The sequence below is a fragment of the Microcaecilia unicolor genome, chromosome 6, assembly GCF_901765095.1.
Source record: "Microcaecilia unicolor chromosome 6, aMicUni1.1, whole genome shotgun sequence".
Lineage (NCBI taxonomy): Eukaryota > Metazoa > Chordata > Amphibia > Gymnophiona > Siphonopidae > Microcaecilia > Microcaecilia unicolor.
The window spans coordinates 169,564,168-169,583,021 of record NC_044036.1 but is presented as its reverse complement, the minus strand read 5'-3'; the positions used below and the strand labels follow the sequence as shown (position 1 = coordinate 169,583,021).

At 42.9% G+C, this 18,854-nt stretch overlaps 1 long non-coding RNA gene across 1 annotated transcript; it reads right to left on the bottom strand.

The window, feature by feature from the left end:
* Positions 1-5,304: 5,304 nt before the first annotated feature.
* LOC115473300 lies at positions 5,305-18,262 on the bottom strand. The gene is made up of 3 exons (XR_003942637.1): positions 18,249-18,262; positions 12,481-12,482; positions 5,305-5,389 (listed from the first exon to the last, which is right to left on the bottom strand). It is a non-coding gene; the product is annotated as an uncharacterized LOC115473300 (long non-coding RNA).
* Between the last annotated feature and the right edge of the window lie 592 nt (positions 18,263-18,854).

Below are 18,854 nucleotides of genomic sequence, written 5' to 3'. Positions count from 1 at the left end.
TATCAGGTCTGTGTTTAGTCTTATGTAACCAACATATGTGCTTTCCATTTGCTTTGCATTTTCCCAAGTGGACACATAAACTGAATGACAAGACAACAATTTTTAGATATAACATGTCAACATAAATACCTAAAACCAAGGGTGAGCCCAGGAAAATGCCCAGGGCTGCTCAATAATATGGACCACCTTCAACCTCCCCTCCTCTCCTATTGTCCCCCATGTCTGCGACCAGGTCCAGTTCTCTAGAGACCCTCCCCCCCCCCCCCCCCCCCACACACACACACCGATCCTCCGAGTTGGGTCATGACAGACACAGAACTGCACTGAAGGCAGCCTCTCTCTCTGGTCAGCAGAGTCTTTCCTCTGCTTTATCCCGCCTCTCTGATGCAACTTCCTATGTGCAAGATATGGCAGAGGAAGTGCTCCACTGGCTCGAGAGAGATGCTGCCTTTAGCACTGTATCTGCCTTGGTGTGTGGAGGACCAATGGTAGGGGAGCTGTAGAGATTCAGACCTGGGCACAGGGGAGGAGAGGAAAGAAACAGACAGAGAAAAAGACCTGGAACCAAGGGAGGGAGGGGGTGAAGCAGAAGGAAGAGAAAAAGAGAGAGACCTAGATCAAAGGGAAGGGGGAAGAGAGGGGGCAGATGCAGGACTGAAGGGGAATGTAGAGGGAAGAGAGACAGAGAGTGAGAGAGACTGGAGAAATGGGGAGAGAACCTGGATCAAGGAGGCAGGGGAGAGAGATTCTAGACCATAGAATGGGAGAAGGAAAGAGAGAGAGAGAGAGAGAGAGAGAGAAGACCCAGAACAAAGGGGGAGAGGAGGACAGATACTGCACATGGGGGGGGGGATAAGTAGAGGAGAGAGAGAGACAGAGAGATCTGGGCCAATGGGGATGGGGAAGAGAGGGGGCAGACTAGGAGGAGTCCAGAGGGAACAGAGAGAGAGAGAGAGACTGGAGAGAGGGGGAGAGACCCTGGACCATGGAGTGAGGGAGGGGGTGAAAGATGCCAGACCATGAAAGGGGGAAGAGAGAGGGAAGATGCTGGACTGAAGGGGAATGAAGAGGGAAGAGAGAGATTGGCAAGAAGGGGAGAGACCCTGGACCAAGGAGGGAGGGAGGGAGGAAAGGAGATAGATTCCAGAGCATGAAAGGGGGAAGTGGAGAAGGAGAGAGAGAGAGAAAAAGACCTGGAACAAAGGTGGAGGGAGAGAGGAAGACAGACACTGCACCGGGGGGTGGGGGGGTAAGTAGAGGGGAGAGAGAGAGAGACACCTGGACCAAGTGAGATGGGGAACAGAGGGGGCAAATGCTGGACTAGGAGGGCTCCCTCCTCTGCTTGACCGTATACAGTGAGCAGGGCATGTTGCTTGGGGTATGTTTCCAGCTCAAGACACTCCTGGTGAAACAGCAGAATACAGACATTAATAAACACATATGCTCATAAATGTCCATAGTCACCCTAAGTGCTATTCTGTAAGACCTAGATATGGCACCCAGATTTGGGTACTCAAAGAGATTCACATGCAACTTAGTTGGATAACAAGTCAATCAACATCAGTAACTGGACACTAACAACCAATTATGGACATTAATTGGCACCAATTACAATTTGCAGATACATCCTGCTGCGTGCTAGTCTATTATGCTGAGCACTCAAATTCCATAGCACAGCCATGGGAGGGATATGGGCAGATCAGGAGTATTCCTACAAGTTGGGTCAGCATTATTGAATAGCAGGTCAGAGCACCAGCATTTACACCACATTTCAGTAGGCGCCAAGAAACTTGTGCCCTAGGTGGATATTTTTTATAAACTTTTTTCATGTAAATGTACAAGCTAGTCTGTTATAAAAAGTAGACCAATACACATATATAAAAACAAAGAAATAATTTATTATCTTGGTTTGAATAAATTATTTCTTTGTTTTTAATATATGTGTATCAGTCTACTTTTTATAACAGACTTTTATGTAGCAATGTTGCCTTTTTTTGTTTTTCTTTTTAATGTACAAGCTAGAGCAACAGTGTATTGTACTATCATGGCTATCATTTGCTCATCAATATGATGAAGCAGTAAACAAATGCACATTCAAGAAGCAAAGATTCAGTCAGCAGCTGCTAAATTATCAAATCATTGCTGCTGCACCATGACTTGACACAAATGTCAGCAATCCTCAAAATCCCATTTTATCAACCCTGATAGTGTCCGTGTGCTCATTTGAATTTTTGTCATTTATTTATTTGCGTTTTAGGTAATATAGGATACATTGGTGGGTGCTCATCAAGTTACTGGACTGGATGAATATTCCATACTATTGCATAGAAATTACTAGAACACGCTAAACAGATGGAGCAGAAAGAGTGCACGTATGGAATTCAAAGCGGATGTCTTCTCTAACTACTTCTCTGACAGTCCAATCACTTCTCTACATACAGTATTTTAATGCAATGTACCATTTTTCTGATGTACTTTCAGGATACAAACGCTATGGTCAGAATTGTTTTATTTTTACAAAACTTTATTTATTCTAGAGTGTATGTGTGTTTATATTTGTGTACACATTCTTATTTATATGTTTACAAATAGTTCCTTATCCTCAGACTTATGGGAAACTATTTCACAAAAACACCTGAAACTGAGACAAATCTATACTGAAACCGTACTGCTACAATATGATTTGTCTAGTCAATCTGTATTGGATGTTTTGCTGAGTGAGTTATTCACTCATTAATTTGTAAAGTTGTTTAAAAATTTTTGCAAATAATAAAAAAAAATGTCTAAATTGTCGCCAAGTAAATTCACATCTCTTGATAGTAGGTTAAATGTATGCATGTAGCGCATAACTGCACCCCCAAACACAACTATGCATAGGTCATGTAGAAACATGTGCTTTCTTTTCACTGTGCATGTACCATGAGGTAATTTTATCAAACCTGATAAGAGAACTTTGTTTATATAAAAACCTTTTGAGAAGTTAACTTGTATGTGAAATTTATGCACTATTGAGCACCAGGTTATAGAATTACCACATACAGTAATACCTCGGTTTTCGTTCACTTCGGTTATCGTCGATTTTTTCCGCGAAAAATTTGTCTCGGATTTCATCGGCGTGCCCACGTGACCTCACTGCTAATTTTGCGAAAACAAAGGGCAACCCACGCATTCTCCTGCTCATTGATTCATATGGAAATAATTGCCTCGGTTTTCGTCGGTTTCGGATTTCGCTGATTGTTTTCGGATGGATTATCGACGAAAACCGAGGTATCACTGTATATCCATGTTTTCTGAAGTACTGTGCTACAATTAAGTTCAACAATTTATCTACTACTGTTTTAGAAGCAAGTCACTTTGTTCTGACATACTGATCTACTGATTCAAAGTTTTGCATAGAGGAACTTTTATGACCGCTGATTATGGTCATAGCCTATTTGGCCATTAAGGGAGGGCCATTTTGAGTAACAGTGCCAGAAAGGGTCAGTAGCCCCCCTGGGTTTGGGGGTGTTCTTTGAGGGTGGGGTCTCTTTGGGGGATTGGATCCGGGGGTGCTCACTGGAAGAGGCTTTGGATCAGGAGGGCTTTTGATTGGGGAGTGTTGTGATTGGACAGGGGGATTGTGTTTGGACAGCTGGAGGTGCTACTCAGTGTGTGTGGGGGGGGGGGGGGTTGATCAGTGGTGAATATTACTCAGATGGGGCTTTGATGGGGTGGTACAGGTGATACTTGGGGGTGGGGAAAAAGCACTATGGCTCCTTTGAGCCAATGGACTAATGCTGCATGTGAGATGGTTGACAGGCAGCATTAGTCCTTTTCCATGGGAATCAGTAACCAGCAGTATGGAGATCTTGCAGGTTGGTGATCCCTATGGTAAAACAAAGTGTGGTAAAAGCTCACCTTTATTGCACCTTGTTAACATCCCCCCGACATTAGCAGAGCTAATTAGAGTCTGAGGTCTTTTGCTTTTTTGCCTAGACAAATCATGTTGTACCAGAAAATATTTACTTTCATCGGTTATATGGCTTCACCTTTACTGTAAAACGAACATGTCAAGTTGCAGGTAATTAGCCTGGCTTTAATGTACTGGGTGGATGATGGGGATTGTTAGCTACCAGCTAAGCTCTTATGAGATAAATGCTAGATCATGCTATATGCAGTACTTCTGATGGGATGGACATGATGGATCTGGAGTGCCTTCTGCCTCTGTTGTACTGTTATTGTCAGGTTAAAGGAGGAGATCTCTAGGACCGCCGCTGACAAAGGCCAGGAGAATGCCCACAGACAGCTGAGTCACATCTGGGCTCAGTGAGCTACTCTGGCTCTGAAAAGAGCCATTGGGGGCAGGCCTGGTGAACCAGGAACTGGTGAACCAGGAACTGAGGCAGGACCAAACAGGAACGCTGAGGCAGGACAATAACTGGAATACTGAGGCAGGAAAAGTCAGGAATATGAACACAGTAGCAGCACACTCGAGCAATTCGATTCATTGCAAGGGCAATGGGGCAGAACTCTGGACACCTAAAATAGTTGGTACGGGTGACATCACAGGGAGGTGCTAGGGATGGCAGGTCCCAGAAAACCTGTGAAGCGCACGCACAAGTCTAGGAATTGGCCAGGACTGAGAGTGCTAGAGGTGCAGTGGGTATGCTGTTGACGTGTCCTGGAGCTGTGGTTAGAGCCCCGCCTGCGGGTTATCACGGTGGGAGCGTTTCCCTGAGGACACCACCCAAAAGGCCTGTGGGTGAGTCAGGTGGCCCAAACACAGTGAGGGCCATGACAGTTATGATTGTGAGCAAAAGAATTATTTAAAATGTGATTCATTTCCTGAACCATTTGCCACATTTTCCTCTTTAGTTCCAGTGCCAAACCTCCTTATAGGAGATGCTGTAATATGAAGTGTGATGAAATAAATGTTTACACTGTATAAACTTAGAGTTGTCATTAGGTTATATAAACACACTTTATATTCATTGTTCTAAACTGTCATGCCTGGCATATTGCCTTATTAAGATTTAGTGCAGCTATGGAATTTTTTTAAAGCTATCTTGAAAAGCAAAGATCTCAGGACCAACTTTAAGTCAAACACAGGCAAAATGTTATCCACAGCATTCATGAATTTTTTTCAGGAACATGCACTGCTGTGTGAACAAATAGCATGAGGGGGTCTAGGGCTGCTCAGAATGGTCTTCTGCATTGCAATCACCCCCAAGATGGTCAGCCTCACACATGCTGTCATACAGTCTGTTATTTTGGATGGGGGGGGGGGGTGATTTGTGATGGAGGGGCAAGCAGTGGCGTAGCCAAGGATGGGCTTAGGCCCACCCAATTTGGGCTCAGGCCCACCCAGTTGCTGCAGACCTATGATGTGGGTGGCGGCGATTCCCAAGCCCTACCAGCTAAAAACTCCAGGCATTCCTCCTTCCATGTACTTTTTAAATGACACTTCAGCAGCAGCAAGCAGCAACGGATGCACACTGCTCAGCACTGGCTCACAGCCTTCCCTCTGACATAGGCCTGCCTATGCAGAAAAAGGAAGACAGTGTGGGCTGGCGCTCAGAAGCCTGCATCATCATTGCTCGCTGCCAGTGAAGAAATGATGTTTAAAGGCTATGTAGGACTGTGAGGGAGTTGAGAGCCCATATTGCTTGGGGGGAGGGAGCGGGGGAAGAGATGCCAGGGAGAAACTGTGAGGGCGGGGTTCCATTGCCCACCCACCTTGGGCCCAGGCCTACCCAAAATTGTTTTTTTGCCTACATCACTAGTGGCAAGAGGCCTCTGTAATGGGAAAAATGCAGTGTGTACCACAGTGCTAGCTACAATCCAAGCAAATATCCTACTTTATTTTGTTTTCCCCTTACTCTCTTTCTTGGACCACCATGCTAATCAAACCACATTGGTGTCCCTATAGAATGGTGAGGCTGAGATTTCCTTAACAACACAGTACTGCTATAGTCTGATTCAGCGGGACTTTATGACACCCTATGTCAAGCATGAATCTTGTTCTAGTCCAGTGGTTTCCAAGCCTGGTCCTGGAGGCACCCTAGCCAGTCAGGTTTTCAGGATATCCACAATGAATATTCATGAGATAGATTTGCATGCAGTGGAGGCAGTGAATGCAAATCTCTCTCATGAATATTCATTGTGGTTAACCATGAATAATTGGATGCTAACAACCAATTACTGACATTAATTGGCACCGATTAGGATTTGCGCACACATCTGGCTGTGTGCTATTCGATAATGTTAGGTGCCTAAAATCCATAGCACACAATCCAAAAGGGGGTGGGGCATGGTGAGTCTGGGTTTCCAAAGAATTGTGCATAGTGTTTTTGAATAATGGGTCAGTGCATCCATCTTAGGCGCCAGGATATACACCAGATTTCAGCAGGTGTAAGTCTAGTGCCCACAGAATCAGTGCTAAGTGCTATTCTATAAAGGGCACACGTGCCCATCTTTTCTGGCGCCCATTTTTCAGCGCCATTTGTAGATTTGCCCCCCACTGGCTGCAGCAGGACAATCAGATGGTTTCCATGAACATGTGATCATTTTGTAATGAAAATCCCATGGTGACAAGGAGGTGCGTGCAAATGCCCACACTTAAAATTTATGCATGGAGCAGCCATATTGTCTATTTACACACATAACTCAATACCACACCCCCATTCCATCCCGAAACACCCATGAACCTCCCATTTCCAGGCCCCTTTTTTTGACCGTACCTAAATGTATGCATGTTAGTCCCAATGAAATCTAGTTACTGCCAATAATTGCTTGTTAAAAAGACAATAGGCAGTAATTGGCTCGTTATTCTATTAAATTGCATGCAAAATCAGCGCCATGCTTAAATTTCCACACACAATTTTTGGCGACCTTTATAGAATCAGGGGGATAAGTGCTTTTGAACACTGGCCTGAGTAAAAAAGGAGAAAACATATTTTAATCTGTACATCATTATGATCCTTTTCTGTAGTAATGTCTGCTACATAAGATAAATGGAAATGGAAATATTTATAAACACTTTTGCTTAGAGCATGCCTTTCTTCAACAGTAATTTACAGACCTTAAAATTAATAACTACAAAAAAGGGGAAAAGTCTAGGGGAAAAGTCTATAAATGTAGCATTTATTTATAAAACATCTCACATCTACTTCATACAGACTGTACTGTGATTACAGAAGAGATAAATCACTCTATAATAAGAAGAACCAGCTTTTGAACCAGGATCCATGGGTCTCTGAGAGGAATATGTACAAAATATAGGACGTAGAAGTGCTCAATCGCAAGATCAATTACTCAAAACTTCCACAAACAGAAAATGCACTCGATATGAATATTGTTATAAAGGAAAAATGGCCTCACAGAGCTCCTAGATTAGCATGATCTAATAGAGCTAAAAGGGACTTCAATTTAGTCCTCTGTTCATCATTGGCCACAAAAGCCTTTGGTCTAAAGACGGGTAGCTAATTGTCGAAATCGCTCTTATTGCAATGGTGTTAACATTCTCATTGCATCCATCTAGATTTTAAATGACACAGGCTACACTCAATACTATTAATATAAACTGAAAAAAAAACATATCTTTCAATCAGGGGACACTACCGGTATGTTGTGATCTCTAGTACTGGAGCAGGTTTCTTCTCCCCCTCACCACTAGCCGATGATGGCCAGCGTTTCGTGCCACTGCTTCAGGGTCTAAGTGGCGGGGTTATTTATAAAACAAGATCTTGCTGACTTCTAGCAAGAGCCTGTTTCATAAATAGCCCCGCCTGTTTCATAAATAGCCCCGCCACTTGGGAACAAGTGTAGAAAAATGTAAGAATGTCAGTCAGAAAACTGTTGTTGAAAAGAAAAACAACAACAACAAAGCAACAACAAGAAACCTCTACAAATATATAACACACCAGAAGACCAGAAGTGGCCATGAAAAAAGCATTTTCATGTAGCATTTTCTGAGGTCATTTTTTACCTATAGTAAAAAAAATTTGGGTGATATTGGAAGTGTTAGTAACCTGGAAGTTCTTACATTACAAGAGGAAAAGAGGACAACCATGAGAAACCCCCCAAATTTTTTATTGTAGAAATGACCCTACACAGCTGGATTTCATCATGAGGGCCTGCTTCAGGAGTTTGAAAGCACTGATAAAAACTTCACAAATATGTACAACATTCATAAATATTATAAAATAAGTGAACTAAAAATTAAACTGCAACCAAATTTATAACAAATTATAAAACACTAAAGGGCCCTTTTAAATGATGGCAAGTAAAGAGCAGGTGCCCCATTCTGCCCAGTGTTTTCTCTCTGCTTCGCTATGATTTTGAGTGGCTGCTCATATAGCCCTAGATTCTATATAGTGCGACTTAAGTTGCGCACGCAAATCTGGTCATATTCTAGATTTGCCCATACAACTTAATTAGTTAACAAGCCAATCAGTGCCAATAATTGCCAACTAACAAGCAACTGTTGACACTAATTGGTCTTAATTAGAATTTACCCGCACAATTCTCTAAGCATATTCTGTAACACAATGCACGTAAATTCTAAGTCGCATAGTTGAAAAGGAGGCATGGCCATGGATGTGGAATGGGTGGGTCATGGGTATTTCTAAAATCTATGCGCATTGTAATACAGTACACCTGTTCCGCGCCTAATTTAGGCATCAGCATTTACACCAAGTTTTACTTGGCGTAACTGCATACGACTAAATGTAGTCACACGGACGGGCACTTGGTGTAGTCTATAAACCATATGGAAATTTAGGCATACTTTATAGAATACAGCTGGGTGTATTTTCTTCGGTGACAATTTTTTAGGCATCATATATAGAATCTACCCCATAATCTGTTTAACGGCTTGTTTTCTCGCTCCTTTGGCCCTCTAAAGTGCACAATAATTCCCATCTTAAGGGCCCTTTTACAAAGGTACGGTAGGGCTACTGAGCGGGTAGCGCACAGCAAAACAGAACTACCATGTGGCGCACTATGGTAGTTCTGTGTTTGCTACACGGCATTTCCTACGACAGAAAATATTTTTATATTTTGTAGTATGGGGGCAGGGAATACACATTCTTGGCGGTAATCAGCCATCGGTGTGCGCTGTCCAATTACTGCCGGGTTAGCATGTGATCCCTTCCCACTTACTAAATAGGATGCGGTAATGGCTCAGGCAGTAAATAGCCGCACACCAATATTTTTATTAGTGCATGGCCATTTACGATTGCCACTTAAAATAATGGAAATTCCTGCTGCGGTAAAAGTGGCCTCGGCGCGTGGCAATTTTCATGCGCCCACACTACCACAGGCCACTTTTTACCCCTATTTGACTGACTGTACATTTGTCCTTTAGATTGTAAGCTCCTTGAGCAGGGACTGTCCTTCTATGTTAAACTGTACAGCGCTGCGTAACCCTAGTAGCGCTTTAGAAATGTTAAATAGTAGTAAATAGTAGTTTGTAAAAGGGCCCCCTTAATCAGCTAAGTAATTAGGCCATCGAGTGCCCTTTTGCTTCATTTCTCCAGCATTCCCTTTCATTCATTTCCCAATGACCCATCCCATGGTCTCACTCTCTTGCTTCTCTGTCTCTCAGGTCCCTCTTTCCATCATCAATCCTAACCCCATTACAACCCCATTTCACCCTCTTACACCCTACTGCTCTTCCTGCACTACCCTATTTTAATGTGCTATTACAAATGTAAATAAGAGGCACAGTGCCTACCTTGGAAGTCTATGGGGCAGAGAAGTCACAGAAGATAAAGAGTTTGTACTGTGGAGTCTAACAAGGCCCAAGTGGACAGACTCCATTTTGTGTGCATGAAAACCAAAGCAAAAGATGTTGTTTGTTTGAATAGGCTGTGCACATAAATCGAGAACAGAGAGAGCAGAAGTTGCAAGAAAGACTTTGTGGTTTTGTCATTGCAGCAACTCTAACCGAAGGGGGATGGGGGAGAATAAATATGTCACTTTTGGACAGCATTTTCATCAAGTAAGTTCCTTTTTCTTTTGTTTGGGCAAGAGACTGATGCATACAGAAAGATTAAGCAATGTCCACAAGAATATGTACTTGTACATAACTACATAAGTATTGCCATTCTGGGAAAGACCAAAAGGTCCATCAAGCCCAGCATCCTGTTTCCAACAGTGGCCAATCCAGGTCACAAATACCTGGCAAGATCCCAAAAAAGTATAAAACATTTTATACTGCTTATCCCAGAAATAGTGGATTTTCTCCAAGTCCATTTAATAATGGTCTATGGACTTTTTCTTTATGAAGCCGTCCAAACCTTTTTTTAAACTCCGCTAAGCTAACTGCCTTTACCACATTCTCTGGCAACAAATTCCAGAATTTAATTACACATTGAATGAAGAAACATTTTCTCCGATTTGTTTTAAATTTACTACATTGTAGCTTCATCGCATGCCCCCTAGTCCTAGTATTTTTGGAATGCGTAAACAGACGCTTCACATCTACCTGTTCAACTCCACTCATTATTTTATAGACCTCTATCATATCTCCCCTCAGCCACCTTTTCTCCAAGCTGAAGAGCCCTAGAGGGGCATAATCGAATGCGAACGCCCATCTCCATGGGCGTCTATGTCCGAAAACGGGTATGTGAAGAGGCGGGAGAGACCGTATTTTCGAAAAAGATGGGCGTCCATCTTTCGTTTTGAAAATACGGTTTGGACGGACCAAATGCCATGGATTTGGTCCTTTCTGAGATGGGCGTTTTTTTTTTTTTTAGCTATAATGGAAACTAAAAACGCCCAGCTCAGAAACATCCTAATCCAAGCCATTCGGTCGTGGAAGGGACAAATGTACAACACTACCATAGCTCTTAGGGGTGAAGAGGGCAACTACATGTGGGTACAGTGGGTTTTAGAGGCCTCCCATTTACCACCACAAGTGTTACGGGTGGGGGGGGGGATGGGCCTTGGTCTGCCTGCCTGAAGTGCACTGCAGTACCCACTAAAAGTGCTCCAGGGATAGGACTTGTTGCTGCTGTATAACCTTGGCACAGCAGTTCACACCTGAAGACTAATCTCGCTGAAAACGTCCTTTATTTGAATAAGCACGTTTACTCACAGTTAACTGCAGATCAGAGGTTGTGCCCCACTGACGAGTCTCGCTGGTACTGAGATTAGCAGTAGGTCCGAGCTGGCAGAATGGTGTACAATGCCCTCTTTCAGCAACATTCAAGGTAAGAACTAAGTGCTGTAACATGGCTAACACATGAAAGGGAACTAAAAGTGTCTTACACAAATGGCCACTACCTCATGGACTACCGGAAACAAAACAGGGCACACTCTGACCCAGTAAGCAGAGGGAAAAGCACCATGGGAGAAGAACCTACCAACTACCAACATCATGAGCATTTAACACAAGCTAGTGGACTCACGAAGCCCAATACCCTACACCCACCACAATGCATTGCTGATGTGACTCTGCAGTGCCCTTAACAGAAAAGGTATCACACTCACCCGAGACCCACATCAGAACCAGGGAAAGGCTGTCAGAGGATAGAACACATTCTGCTGTCATGGAGGTGGGTACGGCATTTGAGGCTGGCATACAGGCTGGGAAAAAAGTTTGTAAAGTGGGGTTTTTTTGGTGGGAGGGGGTTAGTGACCACTGGGGGAGTCAGGGGCGGTGATCCCCGATTCCCTCCGGTGGTCATCTGGTCTGTTGGGGCCCTTTTTTGGGACTTGGACCTGAAAAAAAAGGGTCCAAATAAAGCGGACCAAATTCTCGTCAAAAATACCCTTCTTGTTTCGATTATCACCTAAAGACGCCCTTCTCTCCTTGGCCGATAACCACGCCCCAGTCCCGCCTTCGCCATGCCTCTGACACGCCCCCGTGATCTTTGTTCGTCTCTGTGATGGACTGCAGTTGAGGACGCCAAAAATCGGGTTTCAATTATACCGATTTGGGCGCCCATGGGAAACGGACGCCCATCTCCCGATTTGGGTCGAAATATGGGCGTCTTTCTCTTTCGAAAATAAGCTGGCTAGCCACTTTAGCCTTTCCTCATAGGGAAGTAGTCCCATCCCCTTTAGCATTATTGTCGCCCTTCTCTGCACCTTTTCTAATTCCACTATATCTTTTTTGAGATGCGACGATCAGAATTGAACACAATATTTGAGGTGTGGTCGCACCATGGTGCGATACAAAGGCATTATACCATCCTCATTTTTGTTTTCCATTCCTTTCCTAATAATACCTAACATTCTATTTGCTTTCTTAGCCACAGCAGCACACTGAGCAGAAGGTTTCAACGTATCATCAATGACGACACCTAGAACCCTTTCTTGGTCCGTGACTCCTAACGTGGAACCTTGCATGACGTAGCTATAATTCGGGTTCCTCTTTCCCACATGCATCACTTTGCACTTGCTCACATTAAACGTCATCTGCCATTTAGACGCCCAGTCTCCTAATCTCGTAAGGTTCTCTTGTAATTTTTCACAATCCTCCCGCGATTTAACGACTTTGAATAACTTTGTGTCATTAGCAAATTTAATTACCTTACTAATTACTCCCATTGACCATTTAACCCTACTCTCTGTTTTCTATCTTTTAACCAGTTTTTAATCCACAATAGAACACTACCTCCTATCCCATGACTCTCCAATTCCTCTGGAGTCTTTCATGAGGTACTTTGTCAAACGCCTTATAAAAATCCAGATACACAATATCACCTTTAACCACATGTTTGTTCACCCCTTCAAAGAAATGTAGTAGATTTGTGAGGCAAGATTTCCCTTCACTAAATCCAAGTTGACTTTGAGGCATATTTTCAAAGCACTTAGCCTTCCAAAGTTCCATAGGTTTCTATGGAACTTTGGAAGGCTAAGTGCTTTGAAAATATGTATGTCTCATTAATCCATGCTTTTGAATATGCTCTGTAATTTTGTTCTTAATAAGAGTCTCTACCATTTTGCCCGGCACTGACGTCAGATTCACCAGTCTATAATTTCCCGGATCTCCTCTGGAACTTTTTTAAAAAATCGGAGTTACATTGGCCACCCTCCAATCTTCCGGCAACACGCTCGATTTTAAGGATAAATTACATATTACTAACAATAGCTCTGCAAGCTCATTTTTCAGTTCTATCAGTACTCTGGGATGAATACCATCTGGTCCAGGAGATTTGCTACTCTTCAGTTTGTAGAACTGCCCCATTACATCCTCCAGGTTTACAGAGAATTTATTAAGTTTCTCCAACTTGTAGCTTCGAATACCATTTCTGGCACCGGTATCCCACCCAAATCTTCCTCGGTGAAGATTGAAGCAAAGAATTCATTTAATCTCTCCGCTATGGCTTTGTCTTCCCTGATCGCCCCTTTTACTCCTCGGTCATCTAGCGGTCCAACCGTGGTTTCAACTGTTTGAAATGAGGTTTTAGACTTTCTGAAGTTGGCTGAGGTGAAACTGGTGAAGAGTCTTGTCAACTAGCCCTCTAATTTTATAAATAGTGCATGCAGTTTTAGAATTACTTATGCGTATAGCTTAGTTGGTTAATTGACCCTTATTTGGTGAACCGGTGTTAAGTACTCTAATTGACACTTCTTGGCAGTTACACATATAGGGCCAGATTCTGTGTCTAAAAAATAGTGCTTAGCACTGTTCTATAAACCATGTCTAAAGTTAGGTTCAGTTTATAGAATAGCACATAGGGTCAGGGAATGCACCTACATTTAGGTGCGACCATTTACACCACTGAAAACCTGGTATAAATACCAGCGCCTAAATGTAAGCCCATTCCTCTGAATTCTATAACCACATGCGTAAATTTGAGCAATGCCCCATCATGCCCACACTCCTCCTATGGCCACACCCCCTTTTCAGCTACACGTTAGAATTTACACATGCCTCTTTTTAGAATACGCCTAAAAAATGTGTTATCAGCCAATTATCATCACTGATTGGCTCCTTACTCAATTAAGGTGCCTGTGTAAATTGAATCACAAATTTTAATTTCGGTTCACTCTAATTAACTGTATTTCTCACTACATCAAAATATAGAAAATTTCATGCAAGCAAGACAGATCATAAAAGGAAAGAAAAGCATAGAAAAACTTAAGTCATTGCATAGTGCAACTGCTCAAGTAGAACACACCTGCTAGCCTGTCCATGTGAGCTTTACTGCATCAGCAGCCAGGCCTTGAGCAATTGCGGTACTTGGACATCTTGGAGGACCCTGGGTAGGTAGTTGATCGCTAAACTCTCATGTGAACCCTGCAAAAACTACTTCCATCACTGCGGGATTCCCGCAAACACCATTCCCGTGCAGGTTTCTACTTCCAACTTGTTTCTGAGATGGCCCGTGTCAGACCCCACAGCTTTCCTTCTCCGGCATCCCGCCCTCCTCCAACGCAACTTTTTCAATTCTTCAGTGTCCTGCCCAAGGAGGTTGGATGAAAACAGGAGATGGGGTGAGCTTATCTAGTCCATTAAATGGGCTGAAGCCTGTAGGTGGAGCTTGCCAGCAGTAGCCGGAGCTTGCTGCTGTTTTAGTACATCCTTTTCAATAGCAAATGCTATTGAAAACAATAGCAAAAGATTATTAGAAATAACAGACTGTCTATGCGTGGTCCATCTGTAAAAAGTCTAAAGCTGTTTCAGTTGGATAGGCAGTACCTTAAAAGGTGGAGGCCAAAAGATTTTTTTTTTTAACTTGACAGCTTTTTAATTTATTTGAAAGCTTCCTATATCTAGATATAAATACCATGGAATACAAATTAAATATCACTAAAACAGCTTTAAAAATTATTGTAGCTGGTAGAAACAGCACTTATAAACTATGTATTCTGTGCTCATTTTCCCACACTGTTCTATACAACACAGATGGCCAAATTTCAGTGAGGATATCCTGTTTCCTGATGGGTTCATCTTAACTATTGTTGTAATCTGCCTTGGGAAGCCTGGTATTATAAAGATGATGGAATATATTGAAATTAAACGTAAGTAAAATTAAGTTCTCCTTTCATTGGGGCACATGGAATCACATCTTCACCTGTTTTGTAGAAGTTTACATTTTAGATACACAAATAGATTATTCTGTTTTGAACATGTTTCATGGGCAAGTGGTTTTATAAGTCAAAATAAAAATGTTTTGTATGATGCATATCTCTTTTGTTTAAACATAACTAAATAGGCTATTAGCCCCTAATGCAGTCCACTGGTTTTCTTATATTTTGTTCACGTGATGAAGTATACTATGCCAAAACTGAACACTCTTATCTTTATCTGGTCAATAATAAAAGGAGCTCATTGTGAACACTATCCACCCTAAAAGGTTGTTTTATGGCTGTACATAAGGAATTGTGATATTAAATAAATAAGTGTATGTTTGTCTCCCTAGTCATGCATCCAAAGTTTATATAATCCTTTCATGAAAGCCAGTTAATTGTTTAACTTATTAGTGGAACATAGCCACAGAGGCATGGTATGGTCGCATTTTCAATATGGTAATACTAGGCCCCAGGTAAGGAACAGGTTATTTTGAATTAGTCTTCACTGGACAAAACTTGCTTTCCTTGTGCCATCACCATCCAGCTCGAAAGACAGTGTCTTAAAAGGTGGAGGATAAAGGTTTTTTTTTTACATTTATATCACACATTATCCCAAGCAAAGTCGGGTTCAATGTGGCTTACATTTGAAAATACAGTGAGACAGAATAATAGAATTCAGTTATATCAATTATTTATTGGGATTTATTAACCGCCTTTATGAAGAGATTCACCCAAGGCGGTGTACAGCAGGTACAATTTAACATAAAACTTACAATTTTGTTAACAGTATAATAATAGTAAAATAACCAAGAATAAATATAAATACAATAATAGGAGCAAACAGATGGCTATGTCAGAAAAATTTAACAAAGTTGAGATTAGCATACATACCCAACTTGGCATTTAAAAATCTGTCCTTTAATGATGCTGCATGTTCAGAAATCAAAGCCATAAGTACAGACAGTTATTCAAATATTATCACATGCACACCAGAACAGGCATCCATATACTGTGAAGAGTATGAGGACACGGAGTGGGAAATGGCCAGGGAAGGGGAGAGAAGGGCTCGTTCGGGGTGGCCTGAGTCCACCCGTAGGGGTGGTCGCCATAGATTCCGGTCCCCAAGGATCCAGCATGTTAGGGAAAGCAGTTGGTCACCTTCCTCAGAGGAAATAGTGAGAGCCAAAGACTACAATTCCCAGCAGCCCCTGAGGGAGACACAGCGTAGAGACAGGGACTACAATTCCCAGAACCCTGAGGGAGACACCAAGTAGAGCAAGTAAGAATTATTCACACTACCAGTCCCAGAGGGCTAAGGAGAAGGAGGAGACTCTGAGTAAGTTTAATCAGGGGAATGATGAGCAGTTGGGAGGGGGTAGGGTAGAAGAACCCATGGATTAGCAATCAGGGGATGGTGGGGAAAAAGAGAGAGAGAGAGAGAGAGAGGAGAACCTGGAAGAGGAACCCATGGATATCTCAGTTCTTGCCAAAGCTAAAGGTAGAGAGTTAAGAGGGCAGATGGCAGCCTGGTTCTCTGGCTTGATGCAGGGAGGCAAAAGGTGACTGCATCAGAGGTGGGATTAAGGAACGAATGTTTCATCCTGGGTCAAGTGGGAGGTTGTCAGGAGTTGGTGCTGACTGTGAAAGGGTGGGACCCTTACATTCCCCTGGCCTGGTAATAGGTAGACAGAGGGGAAAAGGTTGAAGCATAAAAGTGAACTGTTTAAACTGGGGGTTTGTGCTGCAACACTGACTCTCTCCCTAATCAGGAAAGTTGAAGGAACCTGAGAGAAAAGGGTGGGGAGAAGGGAGCGCACAGAGACTCTCCTTCCCTTCCATAGGAAAGGAGAAGGGAGAGAGAGAGGGATTGTTTTGGAGGGAGTTTGGAGCTGAGTGGGGAAGTGGTGGTGGAATCTGGGATGCACTGGGGGGCGCACACCCACCTAGGAGTCTTAGTCCCAAGCAGGGGACAGCCAGTGTTGCCAGGTGGAAAATTTTTTTCCCACCCAATCCAGCACAAAAACTGCCCAAAACCCGCCCAAACTCAAACCCCGCCCCTGACACCCCCACCCCCGCGTCATCACCCCGCCCCTGCCGTCATCAACCCCGCCCCCGCCATCACCGGCCCCGCCTCCCCATCACTGGCCCCGCCTCCCCCGTCATCGGCCCCGCCTCCTACGTCACTAACCCCGCCCAAAAACGTCACTAACCCCGCCCCCCGCGGCCGAAAAAGCCGCACAAAAAACCGCCCTGAAGCCCAAAAAGCAGCCCAAAAAACCGCAACCCGCCGCGGGCAAAAATTTCCCGCGGCGGGTCGCAGAAAACCGCCCAATTGGGCGGTAAAACCGCCCACCTGGCAACACTGGGGACAGCTAAGGAGGAAACCCTCCAGACTGTAAAAGCGAAGAGGTTCAGCAAGATAGTCCTGACTGTGGATTACGATATAGCTCTCCCTGTGGTCCAATGGATTGCAAAGGACCCTGTGAAATTCCAAACTCCAGCACGCGGAGGATAAAAAGAAAACTTCCAGACTGTAAAAGAGTAGAGATCAAGCAGGGCTGGACACAGGCTGTGAGGAGGCCCTATCACGTTCCCCCGTGGCTGGGAGCTTTACAATACACATTGCAAAAGTAAACAACGTCTACAGGGTGCATCCAACATTTTTTTTATTTTCTCATTTTCACCTTCCAAAATTCCAGACAGCAGATGTACAGATCAGCAGCACCCAAACAGTCCAAAACAAGTAAAGTAAAAACAAAAAACAAAACCAAACAACAACACAGTTTATACCTAATTTTCAACCACTGTTAGGATTCACCTTTGAGTTTAAAAAGTAAAACTATGTGCAGGTAAGGACTGGATAAACGAATTAAAACAAAATTTACAGCAAATGCCCTTGACATGTAATACTTGGTATCAATAATGAAACACTGATGGAATATTCACATAGCAAGCTGCCTGAGCAAACAGATTTATTTCCCATTGAACATAATTAACTTTGTATAAACTTGGTGGCTAATAGTGTGCTGAACTGGACAGTGTTCACAAAACCAATTGGCTTCCACTTCAGAAAAGTATCAAACTTGAACACAATAGATCAAAAGCAGTTATATGTACCACTCAAGACTGCTCATTCAGTGAGAGGGGAAAGATCTCATAATGTCAGCACGCTTTGTCCTGAAATTTTCTTTTTTGTTCATGGACATTCAAAGCATTCGTGACAGTATATAATCACTGACAAACTCCCAACCACCTTTAGTTCAAAATGAGGTGGTACCACCTCATTTTAAACTAAAGATTCACATTATGACATTATGAGACCTTTTCCCCTCTCACTGAATGAGCAGTCTGAGTCTGGAGTGGTACATATAACTGCTTTTGAACTGGCCAATGTTGGCACATTTAGACTGCCTCTGGACAGAACTTCTGCATGAAGGAAGCCCCTACCTCATTTTTCAATACATATCTGTAAAATAGTTGTAGTAATTAAAAAAAAAAGCAAGTGCATTTTTATAATATAGCATTCCACAAAACAAAAAGGTGCAAGTTTCCACGTCATCTTTTCCTTTTGATGTAGGCACAGGAAAAAAAGAACTTAAATGCTCCCATTTTCAAGGTAATTTTTTTTTAAATTGTACTTATAAATAGTAAGTCTGATTGTTAAGTACCTTATTCTCATATACATGATGTCTATTTTGGTGGCCCTTTACTAGGTGACAACATATCTGCACGAATACAGGGAGTCCCTTTTGCTAGCCCCTCCAAATGACACAATGATTTAAAAAAATGTAGGAAAAGTTAGTACTGTAACCGATGAAACCAATACTTCCTCTGTGTACATCCGT